This window comes from Capra hircus, chromosome 3 (assembly GCF_001704415.2).
Source record: "Capra hircus breed San Clemente chromosome 3, ASM170441v1, whole genome shotgun sequence".
NCBI lineage: Eukaryota > Metazoa > Chordata > Mammalia > Artiodactyla > Bovidae > Capra > Capra hircus.
In genome coordinates, this window is record NC_030810.1 from 36,807,599 (window position 1) to 36,834,800 (window position 27,202).

Here is a 27,202-nt window from a genome sequence, read left to right on the forward strand (position 1 = left end):
AAAACACTACTCAGAAGGATCTGTTTCACTGATTTTACTTGTGTGAGTGGCATCATTGTGGAGGTATGCACGGTAAGTCGCTTCAGTTGTATCTCTTTGCAACCCTATGAACTCTAGCCCACCAAGCTCCTCTGTCCATGGGATTCTCCAGGCAAGAAGTGGGTTGCCATACTCTCCTCCAGGGGATCTTCCTGACCCAGGGATTGAACCTGCATCTTGCATTGAAGGTGGATTCGTTACTGCTGAGGCCACTTCCCCAAGTGGCATCATTAGGCCACTTCAAACCAAACAGTGTCCTGTGAAAACAGTGAAAGCTAGAAACGAAAGCTCTCATTGCTATGGCCTCTCCATTTTGTTACCTTACGTGGGATGTTCCATATGGAGATGAGGAATAAGACTAAAAGCACAGCTCTTCAGGCTTGAGGGTGTCAAACAACTGGAAATGTCCCTAATCACTTTACATGTATCCCGCCCTTCAAAATAGCTAGCTTGGATCCAACCCAGTGGATGATGTATTACTTAACCTTGAAGTATCAGGTTAGCTTCAAGTCTTTATTGAGTACTCTCTATGCATATGGCACAAAACTAGAAGATAGAGGTAAGAAAAAAAGGCCAACAGTAGTTATGCCAGGGAGGTCATGTTCCTGCCATCCTGATGCTTCCTCACTAAATGAAACTCAGCCAGTAGATCCTCATAGCAATATGGCCAGGGAGTAAGTTGGAAAATATGAGTGGGCATGTAAGCACAAGAGCCAACTCTGCATGGAAATGATGGAGAGTCTTCCAGCCAGTTGGATCTCTGGTTGCTCAGCAGCCCAGTGATAAACAATCTCAACTAGGGAAACCTCCAGCTGAGAGTTAGGATATTATACCTGCTCAGGACAGTGAAGATGAAGGGGCACCTGCTCAAGGGCCCGTTAGGGAAGCTGATCAATAGGAACTGGCTCTGTTGAAGACTGTGGATAAGCCCAAAAGTGGTCCTGATGTCAAGGAGGAGATTCTACCAAGTCTAGAGCCCATTAAGATGCCAGAAGCATGTGAAGGGACAACCACAATTTAAACAAAGACAGACTGAAGCCAAGCATGCTGTCCTTATGTTGGAAATTTGCTGCTAACCATCTCCCGATAGCTTCACAACTTAAAAAAAAGAAAAAGGGTCAAAACAGGACCCTGGACCCCAAATTTCAGCTTATAAGCTAGTTGGAGAAAACACAGTGAAGATGGTTGAGTAGAAGACAATATTTGTTCCTTAAACACCTACTGAGTGCCTAATTTGAGCCAGGCTTTGTGCTAGACAGCAGCAGTACCAAGGATGAATTGGTTCCATTTTGTTCAGTTCAACACTTGTTATTCATTTGGTACATATTTATTGAGTGTATTTGGAGTAGACTACAGCTTTTCAAGCCTTAATGTATATGGAAATCACCTGGGGATTCTGATTCCACGGATCTGGGATAAAGCTTGAGACTATACATCTCCAGGACGCTCCCAGGGAATGCCAGTGCTGTTGGCCCCTGAACCACTCTTTGAATAGTAAAGGACTATGCAGTGTCTTGGTTCTTTCTTGGTGGCTCAGAAGGTAAAAAATCTGCCTGCCATGCAGGAGACATGGGTTCAATCCCTGGGTCAGGAAGGTCCCCTGGAAAAGGGAATGGCGACCCACTCTAGTATTCTTGCCTAGAGAATTCTATGAGCAGAATTCTCTGTAACCCAGCAGGTTACAGTTCATGGGGTCACAAAGATTTGGACACAATTGAGCAACCAACACTTTTACTTTTCTTAGAGAGGAAAATAAGATAGCCATGACCCCTGTCCTGATGGAGCAGATATTCTAACAAAGAATATAAATATTAAACAAGGAAGATGTTCAAAGTCTTAAGGAGAGCATTTTGTGAGGGGACCTAATTTCACCTAGGAATAAAAAAGCAAGCTTTCCTGAGGAAGTGATGTTTAAGCTGATAAGAATCTGCAGACAATAAAGGAGGAAGAATATTTCAGATAGAGAGAACAGCATGTTTGAAGGCCTGGAGGTGAGTGAAAGCTCAGATATTCAACAAATATTTACTGAGTTTCGCCATTTGCAGGCTCCATACTGGATATAAAACCCTGCCCTGGATGAAAACACAGTGGAAGAGACAGGCATGGAGACAGATGACTTCAAAATTACGCCGAGAAATTTTAACGTGGTAATCACAGGATGCCAGAGAGTACTCAAGAGGATTTCCTAACCCAGCCCAGGAGAGAGGACATTGAAACAGAGCCTTTGCTGATGAGTGGAAATAAGGAGAGAGAAAAAGATGTGGCGACGTAGGAGATCTGGTCCTTGCCACTGAGGACACATCGTCTAGTGGGGAAGCTGGCAAGCTGTGTTATGTGATCCTGATGTTAATATAATATAATCATCATTTGGGAACATTGCCTGGCGCATAGTAGGCACTCATTAAAGATGTGTTAACTGGATGAATATCTCAGTGCTGTGGGAGGGATAGACTCAGGATGTCCTAGGTATAACTGGGTACTAAGTTGTTACCAACTGCAAGGGCCCTAAAAGTTCAGAGCACTAGGGTATGAACAAGAACCGGGCTTGAAGGAAGGCTAGAGTCTGGAAATGTAGGGCAGACCAGTAGACATCCATTCTGAAAAGAAAGAAGTATCAGTTCACTGCTGGGAGTAAAGGATTTAAAAAAAAAAAAAAAAGCACAAAGCAGGGTTTCTTTACCATCTGAGCCACCAGGGAAGCACCTGAAGCAGGGTTTCTTAGTCCAGGACACTTGGAGCTTCTGGGCATCTATGAAGCCCCAGAGATTATGTGTGAAATCCTAGGTATTTATACATCCTAGGATCCTTTTCCTGGGCAAAGAGACTAGAACTTCATCAGATGGTCAAAGGAGTCCACTCTCCCTCACCAGGTTAGGACCCTCGGGGAGAGAACAAGCAGCCTATTCTAGATAGCCTGTGAGCCATTTACTGATTACAAACAATTATGGCAGTGGAATCCCAGCACATCAGCCTCAGGTCTGAGTGTGCTAGATGCTTTCAACCCTGTGTTTGAGTGGCATTTTAGCAGTGTCCTTGCTGCTTCTTGTCAATCCAGACCTGTCCCTGTTGTCAGGGCATCCTCAGCAGTTGATGAAGGTGCCTCATTCCAAAGGCTATTTATATGCACCCAAGTCCTTCCCCTTGAGTTTCCAGTGGGGACAATGGCCTCTTGTTAGGTTGTCAACTGTTGACATTTCTCTGATCTTTTCTTACAGTTTCTGGTGAGCAGCAATTGCTGCAACCACCTAAGCATCAAACAAGCAACCGATCGGAGCAGATTTAATAAACGTCCTGGAGAAGGAGGCTGCATGCTTATGGACTTTCATGGTACCATAATGGACCAGGTGCTCTTCCACCCACCTGCTTATGCTACCATAGTAAGCACAAAATCTACATATCTGGAGGAAAACAGTATTTGCTGAAACGATAATAGATGCAGGAAATTTGTCTGTTATGGGTAAATGTCTCCATGGTTTAACTTTGCACCATTCTATTTTGGTTAAAAATATCTACAAGGTCATCCCTTACCATCTTCCTTTTAAAATGCACTGGTAATTCAGGACTTTCCTGGCGGTCCAGTGGTTAAGATTCTGAGCTTCCAATGCAAGGAGGTGCAGGTTTGATCCCTGGTCAGGGAATGAAGATCCTGCACACCACAGGGTGTGGCCAAAAAAATAATAAAATACCCTGGTAATTGAAATGGCCCGTTTTTCATCAGGAACTGGGGATTTTGAAGGGAGTTTGAGGGAGAACGGATACATGTATATGTATGACTGAGTTGCTCTGCTGTGCACTTGAAACTATCACAACAGTGTTAATTGGCTGTTTAGTTCAGTTCAGTTGCTCAGTCGTGTCTGACTCTTCGCGACCCCATGAACTGCAGCACATCAGGCCTCCATATCCATCACCAACTGCTGAAGTCTACCCAAACCCATGTCCATCGAGTCAGTGATGTTATCCAGCCATCTCATCCTCTGTTGTCCCCTTATCCTCCTGCCCCCAATCCCTCCCAGCATCAGGGTCTTTTCCAATGAGTCAACTCTTTGCGTCAGGTGGCCAAAGTACTTGAGTTTTAGCTTTAGCATCAGTCCTTCCAATGAATACCCAGGACTGATCTCCTTTAGGATGGACTGGTTGGATCTCCTTGCAGTCCAAGGGACTCTCAAGAGTCTTCTCCAACACCACAGTTCAAAAGCATCAATTCTTCTGTGCTCAGCTTTCTTTATAGTCCAACTCTCACATCCATACATGACCACTGGAAAAACCATAGCCTTGACTAGACAGCCCTTTGTTGGCAAAGTAATGTCTCTGCTTTTCAATATGCTATCTACTCCAATATAAAATTAAAAGTTTAAAAAATGGTTTAAAGAATTGGAGTTTTGCAAAATAGCAGTTAGAAATTCCTCTGTTTGAGGAGACAGGCGATGTTTAAAGTTCTTTGAATAAAATAACCTTAGAGTAGAAACCTTAGCAACCAGTTTGTATTAATAGAAGTACAGCATTCAGAATGAGAGGAGCGATAGTCCCTGTCTCCCTAGGGCTAGACACACCACATAAGAAATCCTTTTTATTCAATATTTAATGTCACATTAGAAGGGGGATAGCAACAGACACATGAAGCTGGTGCTCTGGAAATAAAGGCAAATGGCAGTGGCTAACTTTTGCAGAGTCCTTACTAAGGCCTGGGTACCGTGCTTTGTATTGTACATTTAATCTTCACAACACTACTAATATACTACTATTAACAGTAGGGCACTACTACTATTATCTCCGTTTTACAAGTAAACTCAGGTTATGCAGATTGGTAAGTCACAGAGCTGGAATAACACTTGTTCTGTCTGACTCCAGTGGACCCTCAGCATAGGCAGTTGGCGTATTTTCAGTTACTCTTGCTAGAGATGATTGGCAATTATGACAATGAAATCATTGCCACTGTATGTGTGTGCACATTAGCCATTTCACCAGTCAGCACACACACACTGTGAGGGCAGTGCCCATACTAATGATGCACATATTAACCTCAGGTTTAACACGGAGCTGGGCACATGGTAGGTCTTCCTTACATTTTTTTTATTGAATAAAATAACTAACTTCAGAATATTTCAAAAAAACCAACTCACCCATCAGATTATTCAAAGTGTAGGGGGAAAAGCACATTCTAGAGGGTATAAGTTGTTACAAGTCATTTTAGAGGACACTTTGCAATAATGATCACAATCTGAAATGTGTAAACCCCTTTATACACACATACAAAGAAACATGCACATATATACACAAAGATGTCATACACATACTTACACCAAGAAACATACACACATATATACACACAAAGATGTCAATATATATATATGTATATATGAAGTGAAGTGAAGTCGCTCAGTTGTGTCCGACTCTGTAACCCCATGGACTATAGCCCACCAGGTTCCTTCTTCCATGGGATTCTCCAGGCAAGAATACTGGAGTGGATTGCCATTTCCTTCTCCAGGGGATCTTCCCGACCCAGGGATCGAACCCTGGTCTCCCTCCTTGCAGGCAGACGCTTTAACCTCTGAGCCACCAGGGAAGCCCTATATGTATATACTTATAAACATTTATTTGCAAAGATATGCACACAAAAAATACATGTGTGTATACACATGCATTTACATATGTGTGTGTATTCATTACAGTTCTGTTTGAATTAGGAAAATAAAATGGAAATAACCTAAATATCCATCAATAGGGAGATGATTTTTTAAAATTATGATACAACCATACAATGCAATACTATGTAGCCATTAAAATATTGAAGCAGATATATTATGTTAACTACGTAAAACTGCTAATTCCTTCCTGTTTAGATCTACAAATATAGCAATTTCATATAGTTCAACTTTATCCATGTGCAGATATGAACAATTTCTAAGCATATTAGAAACTGAAAAAGGCAAGTTGTAAAGTATGATGTAGTTATGTTTAAACATAAGAAGCAAAAATATAGAAAATAAACGAGAGATATTCACCAAAGAATGAACATGGTTATTTCTCAGCCTTTTACAATGAGAATTTTTAATAATTTCTTTTTAAAATGTGTTTACTACAAGTAATTCCAAAGGGTTTATATCTTTTGTAAGCATTTCTCTCTGATCTATGATTTCCAAACACCATGAACTCACCATCTTTCTCCTCTGGCACAGATGAGGAGAGTAATGAAGAATTAGACTTAATTATTCAGGCAAAGAAACCCAGATTATGAGAACAAGGTAAAAAGCAGAACTTTGTCTTGGATTATCTCGAGACAATTGCCTGAAATTTTCCTGCTTACATTTCCTGTTTGAACCTGGCTTTTCAGATTAATGTGAGTGATCTGTTTTTTTGTGATTCAGAACCTCACAGAACTTGGCAGGCAAAGAAACACGAAGAAAGGAAGAAAAGGAAAGGGGAAAAGTGGGGGGAGCAAAAGAAGATGGGCAGAATCTGAGAAGGCTTTATAAAGCAATATAACACGCCCCTTACCCTCTGGGAACAAAGGAACAAAGCTAATGGGAGACAACAGATGTTCTCCTTCCCAAACCATGAAAGCATAGCACTCTACACCCAGAACTCCTCCTCATTCCAAGGAGTGTCTAATACCTTTTACTGGAATATCTGTACAACAAAGGAGTTTTTTTTTTTCTGTTTCTTTAAATGATGGGTGTTAAAGGAAAAATTACTGTTACCAGGTACTTATCAAGTGTGAGTTATTCAAATGGTTGTCTTCTCTTGATTCTTATTTCTCTAAATCAGCTTTATTGGGGTAGAGTTAACACAAGGTAAAAATGTATCCATTTAAATTGTACATATCCATGAGTTTTCACAAGTAATACATTCCCTGATAGCTCAGTTGGTAAAGAATCCACCTGCAATGAAGGAGACTCCGGTTCGAATCCTGAGTCGGGAAGATCTGACCCACTCCAGTATTCTTGGGCTTCTCTTGTGGCTCAGCTGGTAAAGAATTCATCTGTGATGAGGGAGACCTGGGTTCAATCCCTTCCCCAGTTGGGAGGATCCCCTGGAGAAGGGAAAGGCTACCCACTCCAGTATTCTGGCCTGGAGAATTCCATGGACTGTATAGTCCATGGGGTCACAAAGAATCGGACATGACTGAGCAACTTTCACTTTCTTTCACATTCATATAGCCACCACCATAATCAATTTTGGATGAGGTTCCATCATCCAAACACGTTGCCTTGTGCCAGTCAGTCCCCACTCCTCCTTCTGGCTCCAAACACCGATCTGCTTTCTATCACTATAGATTACATTTGTCTTTTCTTGCATTTCAAATAAATAGAATCATACAGTATGCACCCTTTTGTATGTGTCTCCTTTCACTCAACATGGTGTTTTTGAGATTTGCCCATCCCACTGTGTGCACTTATAATTCATCCCTTTTTATTGCTGGTTCTATTGGGTTCCATGGTCTGGCTACACTATAACCACAGTTTATCCATTCACTCACTTAAGGACATTTTGGTTACTTCTAGTCTTTGGCTACTATGAAGAAAGTTGAACATTAGGTTGATTCTTACTTTTGCAGTGATTTTTTCTTCTCCAATATAGTCATTTGTTTTAAAATTAGCAATAAAATAATCAATATTACATGAAAAACAACAACAAAAAATAACTCCAAATTGATTTGAAACTGATTTGAAATTAAAATCATCCATTTGGTTGGGCCATAGAGATGAGAAATAAAACTAGGTATCTTAGATACCTCATGCTGTTGTTTAGCCTCCAAGTCATGTCTGACTGTTTCGCAACCCCATGGACTACAGCCCGCCAGGCTCTGCTATCCATGGGATTTCCCAGGCAAGAATACTGGAGTGGGTTACCATTTTCTCCTGCAGGGGATCTTCCTGACCCAGGAATCAAACCTAGGTCTCCCGCTTGGCAGGCAGATTCTTTACCACTGAGCCACTGGGGAATTCCCTAAACACCTACTAGGTGCTCATTAATATGCACAGATTATCACTTAAATCTTCACAAAAACACTGAATCATGAGGTAGCTATTATTTTTATTTTACTAATAAGGAAATAGGGGCACCAAGAGGTTAAAGAACTTGTCCACGGTCACAGAGTGACTAGGCAATAAGACCAGGAATTTTCACCCAGACCTGCCTGACTCCCATCTGATGCTCTGCAGCCCTACTTCTCATTGCTGCATCTCTGGCAAGGAGGCCTGGTAAAGAGGCTCAAAGGCAGACAGTTTTGATTAAAATTTTGTGTTGATCTAGAGGAGGGAAGCAGGAGAGGGAAGATGGCAGTGATTGGGTAAAGAGAGGAAAGAGGATGAAAGAAGAGGAGGGAAAGCAGCACTCTGTTCTTCTTGACAGATTAAGGAGTCTGAAGATCCAGCAGGGAGTTGGCCTCCCTGGAAACTGCCTAAGGCCCGAAACATTTCTGTTCACAGTTGAAGGCAAAACCTTATCCAGCCCTGGCAGCTCCTTCCCTCTACATCAGGGCCCCACCTCTGGAGCCTGACACTCTCAGAAATCCAGGAGGGGGAGCACCTTTTCAGTTGGGTCAACACTGCTGTTTTGCATGGAGTGAACACCACTCACCTTTGCCTCTGAAGTCAAGAAAAAAGCCGGGCCTGGAATTAGAGAAACTGAAAACAAGTAAAATGACTCATTTTAAACAGTTTGAAGAGGGAAAGTTTAATGATTTAGCTCAAAATTAATTCAATGCCTACAAACAGAAAGAGAAGCCAAAGTAAAAGAGGGAAATGCAGAAAGTCTATGGCCCTCAGTATGTGTCAAACACCGAGCTCACAATTTTTCCTCTATTAATTGAGCTGATCTTCGTAATCCTATCATACACAGGATTATAAATAGTACATAATAGTAGAAGTCTGTACTATTTTTATTCCTCTTTCATACATGATGAAATCATGCCTCAAAGAGGTTAAATACCTGCCCAGGGTGATACAGTAAATGGCAGAGACAGTACTCAAGCTCACTAACCACTACTCTGTTTTGTTCCCAGGGGCTATATGCCAGAGACTGTGTATATATACATTTATAAAAAAATGTTTAAAACACGGTACCAACATTTGGAGAGCTCATGAGTAAGCATTGGACATTGCTTCCATTTCTGGGACTTCCCTGGTGGTCCACTGGCTGAGACTCTGCTCCCAATGCAAGAGGCCTGGGTTCGACCCCTGGTCAAGGAACTAGATTCTACATGTGGCAACCAAGTCATAACATGCCACAACTAAGATCCAAAAGAACCAAATAAACTAGTATATATATATTCATATCCTTATATTTTAAAAGGAAGAGAAACCAATAATTATGTAAAAATGGAGAAGAGGAGGAAAGGAGAGGGAGAGAAAGAGGAAGACCAAAACTCCCACCTGTTTATTGAAATCCTTCCAGATCACAGGACCCCAGGATTGGGAAACAGAGTGCTTGTCATACAGTTAATTCTCTCAGTTCAGTTCAGTCACTCAGTCGTGTCTGACTCTTTGCGACCCCATGCATGAATCGCAGCACGCCAGGCCTTCCTGTCCATCACCAACCATCTCCCCGAGTTCACTCAGACTCACGTCCATCAAGTCGGTGATGCCATCCAGCCATCTCATCCCCTGTTGCCCCCTTCTCCTCCTGCCCCCAATCCCTCCCAGCATCAGGGTCTTTTCCAATGAGTCAACTCTTCGCATGAGGTGGCCAAAGTACTGGAGTTTCAGCTTTAGCATCAGTCCTTCCAGTGAACACCCAGGACTGATCTCCTTTAGGATGGACTGGTTGGATCTCCTTGCAGTCCAAGGGACTCTCAAGAGTCTTCTCCAACACCACAGTTCAAAAGCATCAATTCTTCGGTGCTCAGCTTTCTTCACAGTCCAACTCTCGCATCCATACATGACCACTGGAAAAACCATAGCCTTGACTAAACGGACCTTTGTTGGCAAAGTAATGTCTCTGCTTTTCAATATGCTGTTTAGGTTGGTCATAACTTTTCTTCCAAGGAGTAAGCGTCTTTTAATTTCATGGCTGCAGTCACCATCTGCAGTGATTTTGGAGCCCCAAAAGATAAATCTGATACTGTTTCCATTGTTTCCCCATCTATTTCCCATGAAGTGATGGGACTAGATATCCTGGAATGTGAAGTCAAGTGGGCCTTAGAAAGCATCACTATGAACAAAGCTAGTGGAGGTGATGGAATTCCAGTTGAGTCATTTCAAATCCTGAAAGATGATGCGGTGAAAGTGCTGCACTCAATATGCCAGCAAATTTGGAAAACTCAGCAGTGGCCACAGGACTGGAAAAGGTCAGTTTTCATTCCAGTCCCAAAGAAAGGCAATGCCAAAGAATGCTCAAACTACCGCACAATCGTACTCATCTCACATGCTAGTAAAGTCAAAATTCTCCAAGCCAGGCTCCAGCAATATGTGAACTGTGAACTTCCAGATGTTCAAGCTGGTTTTACAAAAGGCAGAGGAACCAGAGATCAACTTGCGAACATCTGCTGGATCATGGAAAAGGCAAGAGAGTTCCAGAAAAAACATCTATTTCTGCTTTATTGACTATGCCAAAGCCTTTGAATGGATCACAATAAACTGTGGAAAATTCTGAAAGAGATGGGAATACCAGACCACCTGACCTGCCTCTTGAGAAACCTATATGCAGGTCAGGAAGCAACAGTTAGAACTGGACATGGAACAACAGACTGGATCCAAATAGGAAAAGGAGTACGTCAATGCTGTATATTGTCACCCTGCTTATTTAACTTATATTTAACTTATAATTCTCTCAGCAGATGTCCAAATCATCCATAACCCGTCTCCATGGCCTCATGCTTTGAATACCTCCAAAGAGGAAGTATGGAGACAAAGTGAAGTGAAGTGAAGTCGCTCAGTCGTGTCTGACTCTTGCGACCCCACGGACTGTAGCCTACGAGGCTTCTCTGTCCATGGCATTTTCCAGGCAAGAGTACTGGAGTGGGTTGCCATTTCCTTTTCCAGGGGATCTTCCCCACCAAGGGATCGAACCCTGGTCTCCTGCATTGCAGGCAGACGCTTTACTGTCTGAGCTGCCAGGGAAGCCTCTAAAGTGTTCTTCTAACTAGGAAGAAAGGTCCCACTGAGATTTGAACTCGGATCACTGGATTCAGAGTCCAGAGTGCTCACAATTACACTATGGAACCCCCTATTTCCCTGGTGGCTCAGACGATAAAGCATCTGCCTACAGTGTGGGAGACCTGGGTTCAATCCCTGGGTCGGGAAGATCTCCTGCAGAAGGGAATGGCAACCCACTCCAATACTCTTGCCTGGAAAACCCCATGGACAGAGGAGCCTGGTAGGCTACAGTCGATGGGGTTGCAACAGATGCAACTGAGCAACTTCACTTTTGGCTGATGTGTGAAACACTGACCCTTGCTTCTCCCTCTGTCTCCCTCCCTGTCTCCCTAGTGATGAAAAACCCCAGCTCAGTTCATTTTCTCCCTTTCTGATTTCTTTTATCTTTTACTCTCTTTGACAGCCATTTTGGACACCTAATCATATGCTGTGTTTTATTGTTTCTCAATTACTTTGTATGCATGAGTCATACATGCTGAGGACAGCCAGCCATATTTTATACTTCTGGGGTCCCCCAGAGGAGTTAGGTCAATTCAGGGCATATAGCAAGCACACAGTAAACCAGTGAGACCTGCCAAATTAAATTAACAATCCATCATCATTAGAGTAGCTTAAAACTGGCCATACTGAATGAACTGTCATTTAATTGGTGTTTCCCGTAAAGGAGCCCCCTTTCTACAATATCAATTTTCATGTTAAAAAAAAAAATACTGACAACAAAGACCTGTTAAAAGGAAACTTTTCCATGCACCTCATGTTTGTATTTGAAATACAACTTCCTAACCAAGGGAAAAAAAAAAAAAGGGAAAGAAATTAAAAGCAAAACATCCTAAATTGTACAGTTGAGGTATTGTTCCCTGTCTCTACAACTCAGACATCCTGAGCCTCAGATTCACCCCTTACCTTTCTCATATACTTATCCATTTCTGCATCTAAGAGTTAAGATTTTTAAAGGTTGATTTTTAAAAGAAATATATCCCGAATCTCCATATGAACTGTTAGGTTCTCACTGCAAGTGGATACAGGTTAGAATATGTTTGATCATAAAAGCAGAAAGGCTAGAGTAAAGTGCTGTGAAGAATCTATCAGAAGAAATGGGATCAGAGAGATGGGGTGCACTTCTGTTAAGTGCATACCACTTAACTGCATAATCAGCTTGCGCTCCCAAGAATTATGCAGTCTCTGTGTGGCCCCCATTAGACTGAATGTGTTGCTACTCCAGTTAATTGCATATTGGAAAATTGCATAATTCAGCTCTATGCACCCTGAACTGAGTTCCAAATGCCATCCGGTACTATGTAATCAAACTAAGGAAGTGAAGAGCTGGAATACTTATGAGACTCTGCCCATTTGTCACATTTGATTTGCAGTCTGTGCTGTAAACAAGGCTGCCCATTGGTCATAGCGCTGTGCACTCTGGATTCCTGTCCATCCCCTCTGCATCCCAACACAACCTCAGGTCCCCATCCAAAAGTTAATTTTAAATGGGTCCAAAAGAAAACAGGATGCCAGCATGTGAAAATTTGATTGAAAAACAAAATATCTGAGTCATAACTATGGTGTTCTCTTCCTCGGACTGACGTTATTTACATGGAAGAGCAGAAAATGCAGGGACTAGTCTTGAATCTAGCTGGGCAAGTCTTTTCCTCTCTCATGGTCTCAGTTTCCTCTTCTGTACCAGGGAAAGAATAGTACTAACCCTGTTGACCTCACTATGCTCTTATGAGGGTTAAATATAATGCTGCTTGGTAAACTACAAAGTGATGCCGCAACCTATTACCAGTTGCAGCAGAGGGAAGAGATTGGGCTTTATATCAAGAAATCCAGAGAGTCTATCAAGTTGCTGGAAATATTCAGTAAGGATCAAGGGCAGCAGAAAGTGGTAAAAGAGAAATGAAAAGGAGGAAATGCTCCCAACTCTATGGCAAACCCTTCAAAGATCAGACGTTGTCCTTAGTTTCAGTTTCCTTCTTATTCTGTAGAGACTTAGAGCTCTTTCTCATCCTTGGGCACTCATGCCATGCAATGAGATCCTCATTACACTGCCTGTTTAGCAGACACGGCAGCATATCCACATGAACCAGTGATAAGTATAGGGGCTGGCTGTAAAGAAAGACAGCACCCATCACTCAATGCTTTAAGCTCTCCAGCTCTCACAAGGAGGGGTTTGAGCCACCCATGCCTGAATCTTGGAATCTAGAGGAAATGCTCACATGCCAACTGGCAACATTGGAGTGTAGCCCAAAGACTTCAAAGGTTTCCTTTGCTCTTTGCAGATTTCCTTCCATAGATGTTTTATCCTCAACTTGTATCTATTAAGACTATGAGTGATACTTCTTAGACACCTTTTCTGCCTGTAAAATGGTCTTCCTGAATTACCTGGCGGAGTCTTTAAGCCAACGGTTGCCAAACTCTAGAGTAGTTGGCTGCTCCTCTATTGTCTGTGGAGTGGTTGAGAGGAGTGGGTGCTTAGTTCAGCCTCTTACTAGCTGTATAATCCTGGGAAGGGTACTTAATCTCATTAACTTTTGCTTTCCTTTTCTGCCAAATGGGGCTAATGAAAATATCTACCTTTCAGGGCTTCTATGAGAGTGAAATGAGATCCCATATGCCAAGCAAAAGCACAACACTAAGCTGAGCTACCCATTACCAGCACAGAGACCATAGATTACTCAAGATAAGCTAATGGGGGTTATGCATCAGCATCTGTACAGAATTCTGAAATAACATTTATTTTAACAAAAATATGGTGGTTTTCGGCAATTTAATCTGCATACTGTTTGTCTCACTTGAGTGTCTAGTAAAGTATTTTTACTGTGGAAAGAGGACATCATGACTTCAAGTAAAATGTGAGCACAAATCATTCTAGAACATTACTAGGGAAAGAAGTGACTCACACTTCCACTCTGACCAATATCATCAGATGCAGGCATATTTCAGAGTTTGAGGGGACAATGAGAGTGTGCCTCTGAGGAGCTTGAGGAGCTTGCCCAGAGAAGGCACTTAAATGTTGGACGAATTGAATTCAGCACTGGTTGAGTTGAATTAAGGGCAGAAATTCAACTGACCGGTCAACTGAGCGAGTCTACTATTTCTCAAAAGATGGATCAAAAACTGCACAAGCATTTCAGTGTAACATTCCAGACCTTCCAAAATCTGACTCTTTTATGCATCTCTATACGCTTAGCAACTTGCACAGTGCCTGAGAGCTGATATGTGCTCAATAAATCATGATTGAATAAGTTAATAAATTTGTTAATGATTCCAATATTTGTTTCTAGCCTCATCTTCCATGATCTTCCAGCATGAACTCTTCACTATATTCAGGCTGATCTACTCATGATTTCCTAAACACTAACTTACTCATTCCTACCTCCGAAACTTTGCTTACAAACCTCCCCATAAGCCACGTTCACTGCTTCTCTTATGCAAATTTGTCTCACTTTTTGAGGTGTGATGTTTCAAACTGTGTCAACTTGGCCAAGCTAGAACTACATTTCCCAGGATCTCTTGCGGTTCTCTTCAGTTCAGTTCAGTCGCTCAGTCGTGTCCGACTCTTTGCAACCCCATGAATCGCAGCACGCCAGGCCTCCCTGTCCATCACCAACTCCTGGAGTTCACTCAGACCCACGTCCATCGAGTCCATGATGCCATCCAGCCATCTTATTCTCGGTTGTCCCCTTCTCCTCCTGCCCCCAATCCCTCCCAGCATCACAGTCTTTTCCAATGAGTCAACTCTTCACATGAGGTGGCCAAAGTACTGGAGTTTCAGCTTTAGCATCATTCCTTCCAAAGAAATCCCAGGGCTGATCTTCAGAATGGACTGGTTGGATCTCCTTGCAGTCCAAGAGACTCTCAAGAGTCTTCTCCAACACCACACTTCAAAAGCATCAATTCTTCAGCGCTCAGCCTTCTTCACAGTCCAACTCTCACATCCATACATGACCACAGGAAAAACCATAGCCTTGACTAGACGGACCTTAGTCATCAAAATAATGTCTCCACTTTTGAATATACTATCTAGGTTGGTCATAACTTTTCTTCCAAGGAATAAGCGTCTTTTATTTCATGGCTGCAATCACCATCTGCAGTGATTTTGGAGCCCAAAAAGATAAAGTCTGACACTGTTTCCACTGTTTCCCCATCTATTTCCCATGAAGTGATGGGGCCAGATGCCATGATCTTCGTTTTCTGAATGTTGAGATTTAAGCCAACTTTTTCACTCTCCTCTTTCACTTTCATCAAGAGGCTTTTTAGTTCCTCTTCACTTTCTGCCATAAGGGTGGTGTGATCTGCATATCTGAGGTTATTGATATTTCTCCCGGCAATCTTGATTCCAGCTTGTGTTTCTTCCAGTCCAGCATTTCTCATGATGTACTCTGCATAGAAGTTAAATAAACAGGGTGACAATATACAGCCTTGACGTACTCCTTTTCCTGTTTGGAACCAGTCTGTTGTTCCATGTCCAGTTCTAACTGTTGCTTCCTGATGTGCCTATAGGTTTCTCAAGAGGCAGGTCAGGTGGTCTGGTATTCCCATCTCTTTCAGAATTTTCCACAGTTTATTGTGATCCACACAGTTCCAGGTTAGAGTTGATTAAAAGAATTTGCAAGGATTTTGGAAGATCAAAGTCTTATTAGATGTGACAAGAGACAAAAACTGGTGCTAGCAGGTTCAGATTTGTCTTGTTTCCACTGCTGGCCCTGCTGGCCCTGATGACCACCAGCTTCCCCAACCCACTGCCAGATGCAAAGTCAACCATCTCCCTGGCTTGTCCATCATCCCCTTGGTGGTCCCATCTAAGCAGCTAGATTTATCCTGGCTTTCCAGAGTTCTCTTGCAATTCCTACTTATCTACCAGTGCCAGTGTTTCAGGAAGACTGGTCAGTGATTTGACCTCTGATCTTCCAGCTCCTCTTTCTGGATTTTACATCCCCAGATCCTCCCATAATTACATAACGTCTAGTTGCTATAATAAATTCCTTATTCCATAACAGTCATAGTAGTTTTGCTTCTCTGATGAATCTTTAACTGATACACAAGGCTCAGTTCACGTAACAGCTGTTCCTTGATGACTTCTTGACCTCTCCAGAGCATTTCCTCTACAATTTCTTCGGTACAATGTGTTTGTGGTCCCCCACTGGCATCGCTCCCACATTGCTTGTATTGTATTTATATCCACATGTGCTTTCACGGTGCTCAGAACATGGTTGGTATTCAGTAAGAGCTCAATGAGTAACTGGAAGTTTACATGGCATTTGTGTCACCACTCCCCCCTCTCACACAACAGTCATTATTCATTGATCTCACCATGCTTTCCCATCATGCTTGAGCTCTGCCCCATGAACCTTCTCCATGCAGCACTGCAGATGGACAACTGCAGCTGGCCTGGAAGAAGAGACCTGTCTGCCATACTGAAACCTTTGAGTATAATGACTTATACTTCTTAGGCAAATTAAGTAATTTGTGGGTTTGACCCCTGGGTTGGAAAGATCCCCTGGAGGAGGGCACAGCAACCCACTCCAGTCTTCCTGCTTGGAGAATCCCCATGGAGAGAGGTGTCTGGCGGCCCGTGGTTCATGGGTTACAAAGACTTGAACATGACTGAAGAGACTTGGCACAGTGTGCACAAAAGGTCACAGGGCTTGCACGCACAGAGCTCAGTAAATGTGAATTCCCTTCCCAACCTCCTGCCCCACTGCACCCAGCTTTCACACAGTAGGGAGCCCGGAAATAATTGTTGAATGAGAGAATGTCAGTGCAACGCTCACAAAACGAGCTGTACGACCTCTACAAACCAAAGTGACTCACAGAGATTTCACCTTTGAAAATAATGAATGAACAGAAGGACAGCCACAGTGAACTTACTGCATTTTAAGAAGGCCACTCCAGCCATTTCTGGTTCTTTCAGAGCTCAAGTAGACAAAATACAAACAAGCCCAGGCTCCAGCCTACAGGAACATGCAGCATTCTGTTAAGCACTTGAAAAGAGGGAAAACCTTTCTAACTTCTGTTCTTCTGGGGTGGTTAGCCTGCTTCTTAGTAATCACATAAGAGGAAGATTATAGAAGAGAAAAGAAACTTGGGGAGAAAGTTTGGGTTAGAATTATTAGGTAGGAAATATATGGTCTAGAGAGGAATTTTTTTGTAAATTTCTGAGAAGGGTATCAAAATGAGACATAATTGACTTGACCCTTGGCAATGTTATTTTTGGATTTTTGGTAGGCTCTCTTTTCCTGGTTTTGCTTTGCCAGTCACAGTCCATATTGCTAAGAATTCTGGCAGGTGCTGCCCGTCCCTGTGCTCATGCTTCATAGTCCATCTTCCGTTTCTGTGGATGGGATGCAGTGATGTCCCCGGTCATCCTGGCAATCAATAATTGAAAACATAGACATGAAAAAACAAAAACAAAGCAGTGTGCTTATTCCAATGGGTGATAAGGTAAGTGAAATAAACTTACTCTACAGGATAGACAATGTCCAAAGTAAACCACTGTCCCAAATCCTTGCGATGTACACACAGAACTATTTCAAGATTATCTCCATTAAAAAAATTTTTTTTTAGTTGGAGGATAATTGCTTTACAATATTGTGTTGGCTTCTGCCATACAACAACATGAATCAGCCACAAGTTACATATATGTCCCTTCCCTCCTGAACCTCCCCCCAACTCCACCCCATCCCACCCCTCTAGGTTGTCACAGAGCACCAGGGTGAGCTCCCTGTGCCCACACAGCAGCTCCCCACCGGCTGTTTTATACATGGTAGTGTATATATGTCAATGCCGCTCCCTCAATTTTTTCCATCCTTTTCTTCCCCTCGCTGTGTCCAAAGTTTTTCCTATATGTCTGCATCTCTATTCCTGCACTGCAAATAGGCTCATCAGTACCATTTTTCTAGATTTCTAACATATGCATTAATATATGAAAATTTTCTATTTCTGGCTTACTTCACTCTGTATAACAGACTCTAGGTTCATCTACCTCACTAGAACTGACTCAAACGCATTCCTTTTTATGGCTGAGTAATATTCTATTGTACTTATGTACCATACATCTTCTTTATCCAAGACTATCTCAAATTAATTGACATGTATTCACACACCCAAGCCTAGTGTATGCATAACCTAACAGGCAATATACTGCATCTGTTTCCTGCCTCTACATCGATCAAAAGAGCACTAAGCTTTGGGTAACTGTTAAATGTGAGACATTCTCATTTTGCCTCCACATTTTGGGACATACCATCAAAAACTGGGTCTTCTCAGGTAGCACTGGTGGTAAAAAAATCCATCTGCCAATGTAGGAGACATAGAGACTCGGGTTCAGTCCCTGGGTCAGGAAGGTCCCCTGGAGGAGGCCATGCAAATCCAGTCCTGTATTGTTGCCTGGAGAATCTCATGGACAGAGGAGCCTGGCAGGCTACAATCCACAGGTTCACACAAAGTCTGACACAACTGAAGTGACTTAACACACACACAAACATGCATTATAAGATAGATCTGCTGCCTTCTAGTCTTCTCTAGACTAAAAGTCATGTGAACAGTAGATACTGCTTTCATATGTTCGCAATCCCAGGGACTGAAACAAGGCCTGGCATAGAGCACGTGATGAGTACATGTGTGCGGAATAATGAGTGAGTTTTACCATATTGGTATGGAAATGCCCCCCCCAAAGATGCCTTTGTTGTAATTCCCAGAACTTTTGAACATATGGAAAACAAAAGTGTTAGCTGCTCAGTCGTGTCTGACTCTTTCGTTACCCCCTGGACTGTAGCCTTCCAGGCTCCTATGTCCATGGGTTCTCCAGATAAGAATACTGGAGTGGGTCACCATTCTCTTCTCCAGGGGATCTCCCCCACCCAGGGATTGAATCCGGGTCTCCTGCACTGCAGGCAGATTCTTTACCATCTGAGCCATACTGCAAAAGGACTTTGCGCATGTGATGAAGACTCTAGAGAAGGGGAGATTATCTTGGATGATCTGGGTGGGGCCCAAAGTACTCACAAAGGTCCTTCTTAGTGAAAGAGGGAGGAGGGAGAGTCAGAGAAGGCGATGGGATGACCAAAGCAGAGGTCAGAGTGATGGAGAGCCATGAGCCAAGGAGTGTGAACAAACTCTAGAAGCTGGAAGAGGCAAGGAGACGGATTCTCCCCAGATCCTCCAGCAGGACACAGTCTTGCAGATGCTCTTTTTAGCCCAGTGGCACCCAATTTGAACTTCTGATCTCTAGAAGTGTAATAAATGTGTTTTAAGCCCAAAGTTTGCAGTGCTTTGTTAACAGTTGCAATAAAAAGCTAATGCAGTAGCATTAACATTAATAAACCACAGAAGTTGTTTTAAAATTGAGATATAATTGACATATAGCATTGTATTATTTTATGGATAATAATCAAAATGATGGCCAGCATTTATTGAGCACTTAGGGAGAACCACAGTACAAGATCCTTTGTAGACAGAGTTTATTAATTCTCAGAACTGTATCATAAAGTAGATATTCTTTCCCTCAAATTACAACTGAGGAAACAGAAGTCTAAAAAAGTGAAGCTATTTCATCAAGATCAAGTTAGCGAGTGGCAGAACAAGGAGCTGAACTCAAGCAGTCTGAGTCCATGTCACACCATCTCCCATGCTTGTGCTGAGAAGTGTGGAAAATGATAGAGACCAGTAACTTACAGATAGAATGAGAAGGACCATTCCAACACAGATGCCATGGTAGAGAGAATATCATTGACGCTGAAGGATCTATGACCCACACTGAAGGGTGTAAAAAGGACAAGAAAGCTGGATTATTCAGGATTCGGTACCACTGGATCTTGAAGAGTACTTGGACCGTGTTGGTCAGTACACAGTGGAGTGTCCTTCCAGTCCAAGGAAATGGAATGAAAGGAGGAAACTGTGAGGCATGTGGGCGTGGAAATGGAGAAAGAAAATGGAAAGCCTGTGAGGGGAAAAGTCTGAGAAAGAAAAACAAGATAAAATACTTAATTATTTTTATGGGAATAGTACCATCTGTTGCGCACCTATTCCACCCTACAGGGAACATTCACATTTGTTATTTTATTTAATCCTCACAAAACCTCTGCTAAATGAGTATTATTAACCTCATTTTTACAAGGGAGGAAATTAAACATCCAGAGAGGTTAAGTAATTGCTGAAAGGCATGTATCCAGGAAGTTTGATTCCAAAATTCATGCTTTGTCCTTTGTTTCTTTCTGCCCCCATGATAATCTCAGCCCTTCTCCAAGAGGGAGCAAATTTCCATTGAAATAAGAATGATAGGCAGAGCTGCCTTGAAAATTGGAAAGAGCTGCTTTGGAGGTTGGCAAGTTAAGAACAATCAAGCCGAGGCTAGTTTTTATCCAGGCAGCTGTTGAACCAGCATTACTGACAAGCCCTGGGCTAAGCAAGGGGAATAGAGAGATCACAGTGAAATGACACACATCTTCTCTGCCTTACGTTTAATGAGGGAACAGAGGAGTAAAATGACTTTACTAGCGTTTATTCATAGGGCGGGAAAGTAGAGAAAGATTTGGGAGAGGTAGAGTTTTACTTATGTCATTACATTTTATTTCATAAGAGAAAAAAGAGAAATCTGAAACAAGTTCAGCAAATCGTTACAATATATTTAATCTCATGGAGAAGGAAATGGCAACCTACTCCAGTATTCTTAGCTGGGAAAGTCAATGGACAGAGGAGCCTGGCAGTCCATGGGGTTGCAAGAGTTGGACACGACTTTGCAGCTAAACAACAAATTTAGTCTCGGTGCTTAGCACACAGGTAGGTATCCGTGATATTACTTTTCTTCCTTAGTTTGTAATATGTCACAGTAAGGCTCAAGTCAATGAACACAAGAAATATTGCTTTTAAAAGAGATCATCACAATTGCAAACCATCAGTGCCACACTAGTGGGAAGCATAGATTAGTACAGAAGGATAGCAGAAGGGCATCTGTGTGTGTGTGCTTAGTCGCTCAGTTGTGTCCAACTCTTGCGATGCCATAGACTGTAGCTTGGCAGTCTCCTTTGTCCATAGGATTCTCCAGGAAAGAATACTGGAGTGGGTTGCCATTTCCTCCTCCAGGGGATCTTCCTCAACTTAAAAAGAAGCCAGAGGGACTTCCCTGGCGATCCAGTGGTTAAGATTCCATGCTTCAGATGCAGGGGATGTGGGTTTGATCTCCTGCTGGAGAATTAAGATCCCACATGCTGTGTAGCACTGCCAAAAAACAAAAAATAAAATTGAAAATTAAAAAAAAAGAAGCTGGAAAAGGCAAGGAAATGGATTCTCCCTTTGAGTTTCCAGGACACGTCTCTGGATAATTTCATTTTAGCCTCGTGAGACCTGATGGAACTGCTGTCCTCAGCCATGCCTGCAAGACTCTGCAAGAGACACTTGGAAGTGGATGATCAGAGTGTTTCAAAACAAGGAGCAGCAGAAAGCAGATGTCTCAGAGTCAGGGAGAGCAGAGCCCATTCCTGTGATCTCCAGGCGTCAGCTCACAAGTCCTGACTGTGCAGCGAGAGGGGAGGGGATGATGGTGGGTGAGACTCAGTCAGGATAAACCTTTTAAGCCAGGAAAAGGAATTTGGATTTTATCGTAAATGACATATGAGCTTCTGGGGAGATTTAGGCCAGATAGAGATGATCAGGTTTGCTTTTCAGAAAGATCCCTCTGATGGGAATAAGAAGGTAAACTGAGAGGAAGGTGGGACTCAGCCAGGTAGACTGGGCAGTAGTCTATCACAAGATCCTAGATGAGAGATACCTGGGGCTCTGAAATAACAAAGTTGCAGTGAGGATGAAGTAATGTTTACAGAGTACTGATGAGGTGTAATTTATAAACTTGGTGATCCATCAGATCTAGGAAGGAGACAGCACCAAAGATAACTTCCAGGTTTCTTCCTTGGTATTTCTAGGATGGCCTGCTATTTTCTGTCATAAGGAACATAGGAGAAATATTTTTTTTTTAATGAAGCTGAATTTTTTATAAATGGTGCTGGACAAACCAGACATCCATCTACAACAAAAAAAAATCTTTACAAAGACCTTACACTTCTCACAAAAATTAACTTAAAATAGATCACAGAGCTGAATGCAAAATACAAAATAAAATTCCTAAAAGATAACACAGAGAGTCACATATATGTACCCCAATGTAAACTGCAGCATTGTTTACAATAGCTAGGACATGGAAGCAACCTAGATGCCCATTGGCAGACAAATGGATAAGGAAGCTGTGGTACATATACACAATGGAAGATTATTCAGCTACAAAAAAGAACACATCTGACTCAGTTTTAATGAGGTGGATGAAACTGGAGCCTATTATACAGAGTGAAGTAAGTCAGAAGGAGAAACACCAATACAGTATATTAATGCACAGATATGGAATTTAGAAAGACAGTAACGATGACCCTATATGCAAGGCAGCAAAAGAGACATGGATATAAAGAACAGACTTTCGGACTATGTGGGAGAAGGCGAGGGTGGAATGATTTGAGAGAATAGCACTGAAACATGTATATTACTGTATGTTAAAAGATGACCAGTGCAAGCTTGATCATGAAGCAGGGTACTCAAAGCCGGTGCTCTGGGACAACCCAGAGGGATGGGGTGGGGAGGGAGGTGGGAGAGGGGTTCAGGATGAGGGGACACATGTAAATCCATGGCTGATTCATGTCGATGCATGGCAAAAACCACCACAATATTGTAAAATAATTAGCTTCCAATTAAAATAAATTAATTAATTTAAAAAAATTAGAAAATGAAGTTAAGGGGAAAAAAATTATAGAGGTGGAAATAATCATACTAAAAGCTGCTCCACATGATATCTTATCAAGGAAATGCAAATTAAAACAATAAGATATAACTACACATCTATTAGAATGGCTGTAACCCAAAACACTAACACCAAAATGCTGGTGAGGATGTGGAGCAATAGAACTCTCATTCAATGTTAGTGATATGTAAACTGGTACAGCCATCCTGGAAGACAGCTGAACAATTTCTTACAAAAGTAAACCTATTCTTACCACACAGTCCAGCAATCATGCTCCTTGGTAATTACCTAAAGATTTTGAAAATATTTGTCCACACAAAAACCTTCACACATATGTTCCAGTTCAGTTCAGCTGCTCAGTAATATCTGACGCTTTGTGACCCCGCGGATTGCAGCACACCAGGCCGCAACTCCCGGAGCTTGCTCAAACTCATGTCCATCGAGTTGGTGATGCCATCCAACAATCTTATCCTCTGTTGTCCTCTTCTCCTTCAGCCTTTAATCTTTCTCAGCATCAGGGATTTTTCCAATGAGTCAGTTCTTTGCATCAGGTGGCCAAAGTATTGGAGCTTCAGCTTCAGGATCAGTCCTTCCAGTGAATATTCAGGAATGATTTCCATTAGGATTGACTGGTTTGATCCCCTTGCAGTCCAAGGGACACATATGTTTATAGCACCTTTATTTATAATTGCCAAAACTTAGAAACAATCATGATATCCTTCAGTAGGTGAAAGGATAAATGTGCTGTGCTGTGCTTAGCTGCTCAGACATGTCTGACTCTTTGTGACCCTGTGGAATGTAGCTCGCCAGGCTCCTCTATTCATGGGGATTCTCCAGGCAACAATACTGGAGTGGGTTGCAATGCCCTTCTCCAGGGAATCTTACCAACCCAGGGATCGAACCCAGGTCTCCTGCATTGCAGGTGGATTATTTACCAGCTGAGCCACCAGGGAAGCCCAAGAATACTGGAGTGGGTAGCCTCTCCCTTCTCCAGGGGATCCTTCCAACCCAGGGACTGAAGTGGGTTCTCCTGCACTGCAAGTGGATTCGTTCCCAGCTGAGCTGCCAAGGAAGCCTGATTTTCCATTATATATGTGTCATTATATATTTATAACATCAAGAATGAACCCTAATGTAAACTATGGACTCTGGGTGAATATGATGTGTCAGTGTTCATCAGCTGTAACAAACATACTACTGTGCTGGTGAACGTTGAAAACAGGGGAGTCTATGGAAACCCACTCCAGTACTCTTGCTTGGAAAATCCCATGGACAGAGGAGCCTGGTAAGCTACAGTCCATAGGGTGGCAAAGAGTCAGATACAACTGAGTGACTTCACTTTCACTTTTCTTTCATATGTGTTTGGGGGCAAGGAGTATATGAGAATTGAAGCTTCTGCTCAATTTTGCCGTGAACCTGTTCTAAAACATAAAGCTTATTATATGAAAAAAATGAAAATGAGAACAATTTTGAAAATGTTGTAAGTAAGCAGAAATGTTTTAATGGGTAGTTTATTAGTTCATTCCCAATTTATAGATAAGAAAACTGAGGCTTGAGGGATAAAGGATCTTGCTCAAGGTCAAGCAGCACATTAAGTGTGGAGGGTAGAATTTGAACCTAGAAAGTTTAATTCCCAAGCTCATCTGAGTAGCCATGTGTGAAATGAAGTTTGAGCCCATCTTAGTTTCCTATTGTTGCTGTACCATTTTAAAAGTAGGAAAGATAAAGGAGCCTAAATAGAAGTAAGCTTTTAGTACTTTACCTCAAGGGGTAAAATGTTGTTACCAATAGACCATGATAAGTTTAGGTATGTGTCTTATAATATCAAGAGCAATGACTGAAGAAAATCATGCAAAGTGATGCATTCAAAAGCATTGTAAATAAAGGAAAATGGATGTTTTAAAAAGTTCAACTAGTACTCAGGAGGCAAAAAAGATAAAATGAGAAATGAATGGAGAAAACAAATAATAAAAATGGCAGACATAAGCCTTAACATATGAATAATTAAGTTAAATGCAAATTGTCTAAATATTTTCATTAAATGACCAAGATTAGAAAAATGGAGGAAAAGTATGATCCAACAATATGCAGTCTATTAATAACATACTTTGAAGATAATAACTTACTGCTGCTGCTACTGCTAAGTAGCTTCAGTTGTGTCCGACTCTGTGACCCCAGAGACAGCAGCCCATCCGGCTCCCCCGTCCCTGGGATTCTCCAGGCAAGAATACTGGAGTGGGTTTCCATTTCCTTCTCCAATGCATGAAAGGGAAAAGTGAAGGTGAAGTTGCTCAGTTGTGTCCGGCTCCTAGTAATCCCGTGGACTGCAGCCTACCAGGCTCCTCCATCCATGGGACCTTCCTGACAAGAGTATTAGTTTCCTATTATTGCTTAGTAGCTTAGAACAACCCACATTTATAATCTTGTAGTTCTGGAGGTTATTAGTCTACAGTGGGATTTTCTGAACTAAACTCAAGATATCAGCAGAGTCGCATTCATCTGGAGGCTCTAGGGGAGAATCTCTTTCCTTCTTTTTCCAGTTTCTAGGGTCCATCTACATTCCTTGGCTCATGGCCTCTTCCACCATCTTCAAAACCAGTGGTATAGAACTTCCAATTGTCTCTTCTCTCTGGCCTCTGCTTCAGTCATCTCCCCTTGGGCTCTCCTGCCTCTCTATTTCCCTTGCAAGTACTTCTGTCATTGTATTAAGCCCGTCCGGATAATCCAAGATAATCTCCCCATTTTAAGATCCTTACTTTAATCACATAGGCAGTCTTTATTTTCATGTAAGGTTCTGGGAATCACGACATGAACATCTTTGGGGGCCTACTATTCTGCTTCTCGTAAGTCTCTAGGCAAAATATAGGCAGACAAATGATCCTTTCACAAATACAGGCTTACCTAAGAAAGCTGTAGCCTGAGGTGTCATTAGACACTCCTATGGCTAAACCCTTCCTAAGGACCAGTGTTCCCTGGGTACATAAATAATGGACAATTCCAGATTCCACTGTTTCTTGAGGAAAGGCTACTATGCCTTCCAGCTCTGGTTTTTATTGATCCAGGGTTCGGGTGGGATTGAACCTGCAAATGGCAGGTTTTATTACAGGCAACAGAAGCAAGCAGGGGCTAATATACTTAAAGTTAAAGTGAATGGACAGAGATGGGGAAAATCTGAAAAATATGATTGTCAGACATTCCTAAAGACTCTATGGAAAATTCCAGCATGGGAAAAAGTCCATAAGAATTTCTATTGAGCAAGAGCAAAACAATAAACAAACAAGTCAAATAAAACCATATATATATATATACACACACACAACTGAGAACATGAAATAACTCACTTCAGGAAACCACAAACTATTCTTTCCACAGGAGGTGAATATGGGAGTCAGCTAGGCAAGGCAGGTCATTTTGACCTCTCAGAGTGAACTATATTTGAACTCTGCTTTAAGGAAAATGAATACTTTTCATAGTCAGTGATTATGGAAGTTTAAGGCTTGACATCAATAACAAATCATTAGACTCTTATAACTTTGTTTCTTCTTTTTTTATTAAAAAAAAAAAAAAAACCAGCCTAGGAATTCCCAGTGGTCCCGAGGTTAGCTCTCTGCACTTTCACTGCCAAAAGTTTGGGTTCAATCTCTGATTGGAGAACTAAGATCCCACAAGCAGCGTGGCCAAAACCAACCAACCAAAAACCTCCAGTAGGGCAGTTATAAGAGATCTATGCCCAACTGTCTACTCACACAGGATTAATAAGGATTTAGAATGGTGTAGTGATTAGAAAAGGCAGTGGGCTTAGGAGTCAGACTTGGTTTCAAGTTTGCTAACAGTGTAAGGATGGCCATTTAATCTCTCTAATCTTAGTCTCATTATGCATAAAATAAGGACAAATGATAGCTGCTGACCTTGCAAAAGTGTCAAGTACTACATGAGATAAGAAATACAAAATCTTAAAAGCAATCTATCATTTTCTAAGGGAAAGCTTTCCCTGGTGGCTCAGATGGTAAAGCATCTGCCTGTAATGCAGGAGACCAGGGTTTGATCCCTGGAATCATTTATTAAATATATATATATGTGCACCACACACTGTGAAATACACTATTTTAATTAACCATACAACAATCATATGAGGAAGATAATATCTCCATTTTAAGAATAAGGACACTAAGAGTCTAAGTTTACCCATAATATGTGGCAGATTTATTTGATCCTAAAGACTATGAGCTTAAAGCGTTACCCTACATAGCCACTGATACAGTTGGATGGTGGGTAGGCAGTGAAAAGG

General features: G+C 41.9%; 1 non-coding gene and 1 pseudogene across 1 annotated transcript; one reads left to right on the top strand and one right to left on the bottom strand.

Annotated features, from left to right (window-relative positions):
* On the top strand, positions 728–1,060 carry LOC102183753 (annotated as a pseudogene).
* TRNAQ-CUG lies at positions 11,132–11,203 on the bottom strand. The gene has a single exon. It is a non-coding gene; the product is annotated as a tRNA-Gln (tRNA).